We start from the raw sequence: 4,096 nt of genomic DNA on the forward strand, positions 1-4,096 counted from the left end.
AGAAAGATGTATTATAATTCAAATGCATGTTTAAATATGTCACAGTATATCGCATGTTTGTAATGTAAGCAAAAACTTTAAAAAAATTAATATTCATTTAGGCCTGAATTGTGGGTAAACAAGATCAAGGACTAATATCACAAAGCCTGTGTCACCTAGATGCTGTATATTTGATTTTGTCTATTTAAATTGTGCATCAAAAAGAGACTGGGTCCTATATGTATGTGTGCTTGCATGTGTATGTTTGTTTTTTTTTCTCTCTCTCTCTCTTTCTGACACTACATTTATTCTTCCTAGATTATTTTTGATTGTAAGGTGACCTTGGTTTGGTGTTTGCCAACCCAATGGTCAACATATTATGGTGATTTTTAAAATTTTTTTAGAAATAAAGTGAATTGATTAATGAAACAAAGAGAAACCACCTAATGATAAGAAAAGCAATACCCAAAACTATGTGGAAAAGTTTCACAGAAAAATATGACAAACAGTATATATCATAGGTAATTAAGGATGGCAGCCATGTTTATGATCCAGATGACAGTGCAAATATTTTAAATATATTCTTTGCAAACAATGCCTCTAAAATTACAGAAGTTGAATTTGGATCATTCAGAACTGAAATGTTTTTGTATAATAAAACTTCCAAATTATAACAAATCTGAAATTTCAGACATGAGTACCTAGTTTGTTTTGGATGATAGGTCCAAGACTTCTAAAGACAGCTGCAACTGCTATTACCTTTCCATGTATTCACAGTCTGACAACAAGTCAGTTTCCCCAATCTTGGAACATGAATGAAACACCACTACATAAAGCTGGATCAAAATACAGACCAATATCAATTATACCATCCCTTTTCAAATTACTAGAAACAGGCATGTACATGAGTCTTTTATAAACATTCTCAACAATCACAATCTACTTCACAAAAATCAATCTGACTTTCTGAGAGAGCACTCTTGTGAAATTACATATCTCAAAGCCTGACAAGTGTCTGAAAGCTTTACATAAAGGAAAGTTATCTGGGACAGTAATGATTGATTTTCAAAAGGCTTTCAACCTAGAAGATCAAGAAATTATTCTTGAAAAGTTAAAAATATATCAATGCAGTGAAGATACTCTTAATTGGTTTGCATCCTACTTGAGCAATATGTCTCAACAGAGAATATTAATGGAAATCAATCAGAAAATCAAATGATAAGTTGTGGAGTACCACAAGGTTCTATGATAGGGTCTGAATTATTTCTTTTATTCATAAATAGCATACCCTTGAAAAGAGGAGATGCAGTTTCATGAGCTGACATGTATGCTGATGATGCTACCTTGTCTGACAATTAAAGCAATGAAGCTTACGCTGAGAAAAACCTTCAAACTGTTCTCAACAGGCTTCAAATATAGTGCAAGGAAAACTGTATGATCCTTATTACAAACAAACCAAAAGTCCTGCAGATAACTATAAAGCAGCAGATAAGAAAAAGATTGCAAACTGATATGTTGCATGTTCTCACTGACATAACTGATCTGAAAATAATACATTTCTTGGAATATTTATTGGAAGTAACTTGCAATGGCCTCATCATACAATTTATATTTCAAAAAAAATAAACTCTTATTTCTGGATCCTAAAGAAAATGAATGCCTTCATTCCATGATAGCACATATTTAATTTTTACAAATTTCACATTCAATGGCATCTTGTCTACTGTAATATAATTTGGAGGAATACATCAGCTACAAATATGAGACAAAGTTCCAGACTCCAGGAAAGTGCATAAAAATAAGTCTTGACCAGCATATTGATAATGTTACAAAAAGCAATGCTTACAATCAAAGTGTAACCAATGAATGAAAGAATATTCTTGAGAAAGGTCTAATGCTGTATAAGGTCTCCACAAAATCTGTCCCCATTTACCTGAACACCATTTTCCAGCAAAGAAAATCTGCTGGTATCCCAAAACTAGGAGCATTAAATGGTGACAATTTCAAAATACCCTGGCCAAATTATGAGCTATTTTTACTAGTGTTTGGCTTTCTGGAGTTCCTTTTTTGGAATTACAATCTTCATGATACCATACATGTCACACATGAGAGAAGTCAGCTTAGGACAAATCAGGAGATCTGCAAAATTTGGTCCATAGTTCTGACTTAAAAAAAGGGAGGATTTTCAATGACAATGGCAAGTTTTTCACTGTGGCCAAATGAGGACCTAAAACTTGAGTCATTATGGAAGTAGTTTTTGTCCATTTCCATCTGTTTGTATGAGAACATGTGGGTAATTTCTGGGTCACAGATTATTCTGATTAGATCTGAAAAATGATCTGCTGCTGTAAATAGGAGATTATGTTTGACTATGAGAATGGCAGATAGTGTCTCAGCATGTATGTCTTTAGTCATATTGGATACACATTCCTTGACAATGGATTTGAGTGATGATGCATTTGTTGTCACATTGAGTATGCTTTAATATGCAGCATGACATATAAGGTAATTATTGCCACTCTAAGTGACTTTGAAATCAGCTTTACAGGAAGAGGCATTATATCACTGGGAGATTTAGACATCTTAACAAAATTTAAACAGTGTTGCCAAACTGAACATGTTATATGCTGAATGAGCTCTTTAATAATTTAACCATAATCAATTAATCTCTTAAATCCTGTTAGGTTTACTGCTGATCATACATAGCAATATCCATGTTGACAATTTCAAACACTAAAACCAGCTGACCCTGCCATCAGAATCAAAGATATGTTATTTTATGCTGTTTGAAATTAGCAACTAAACTGTCTTGCATTGCTTAAGCCAATTCGCAGTCATGTGATCACAAACATTATTACCATCAACATACTACACCAGAAGTAATGTGTGAAATTTTTTTTCCCCATAATTATTTTGGAAAGACAGGAGATTTCATTGATTGACAGGAGGGACAGAAGATACCCCTTATCTCTGGTGGAAAAACCTCTCCTCCAGGAGGCTGACATGTATACACTCAGAAAGAAATGAAAACAGCAGGGTTTGTTTTTTATGTTTTTTTAAAATATTTTTACATTCATTCAATTGATACATAATAGTTAACTTTTAAAACTGGATTTAAATGTTTAGATCCCAATTGACAGGGACCCCCCAAATTTGGAACTGGGAATCTGCTGCTAGATTGTTGGAGCAACCTTTCTGTGAGGCTATCTTCTCTTTCCTGGATGAACTGTCCGCATATTCTACATGCCAGGAATGTACTGAGCTAAGAGGGTAATTCCTTTTTTATGTTTCCCAACAAAGTCAGACTGGCACACTTTTTGTTTAGCACCAACTAGATATCATAAAAGACCTGAAGTGAAAACTCTATACTGATATGACCATCCATGCAGGAGGAGGAGTGATACAAATATTTTCAAGGTAGCTGCTGTGGTGACCATATTGGATGTCCAATCAGAAATATTTTTATTTAGGACCAACTAAACAATGAGATAAGTGTGTGTGTGTGTGTGTGTGTGTGTTTTCAAAACATTCCTCTATGTAGTTAGGTGGAGTAGCAATAACAATTGCTAATGGACAGATGGACAACTGACAACAGACCATTCCATAAGCTTTTCCTGTCTGAGACCAGTAGAGTTAAAAATACACATAAAAGGACCCTTGAAAATACACAAAATAGAATAATATAATGTATATTACTGAATATAATTTGTTACCCACTAAGACTAGATATTCAATCCATGAAGTGTTTCAAAACGAGCTGAACAGAAAATCTGATGGGCAGGATAACCCAGGAAGGAATCTATGGGATAGACATGACCAACACTATAACACCTTCTGCCACATCCCCACCCTTTCATATGGCAGGAATATATTAAAAAAACTAAGGCAAGATCTACAGACTTAGATGAGGTAGTGTGATGGAAGCTCAAAGGCTCCTGAGAAAACTTCCAGGAACATTTAAAGAAATAGTCTTTACTAGAGCTAGCTCACACAGTATAGTGTATATAAATTATTTTTACATGTGTCACGATAGTGTGTCTTGCCAGCTAAATTTGCCCTCTCTATGACCTTCCTTCTTTGGTTTCTAAGTCTACCACTAAATCTGGCTATTTACTGA

This window comes from Sinohyriopsis cumingii, chromosome 2, assembly GCF_028554795.1.
Source record: "Sinohyriopsis cumingii isolate HCF-2022 chromosome 2, ASM2855479v2, whole genome shotgun sequence".
Classification (NCBI taxonomy): Eukaryota; Metazoa; Mollusca; class Bivalvia; order Unionida; family Unionidae; genus Sinohyriopsis; species Sinohyriopsis cumingii.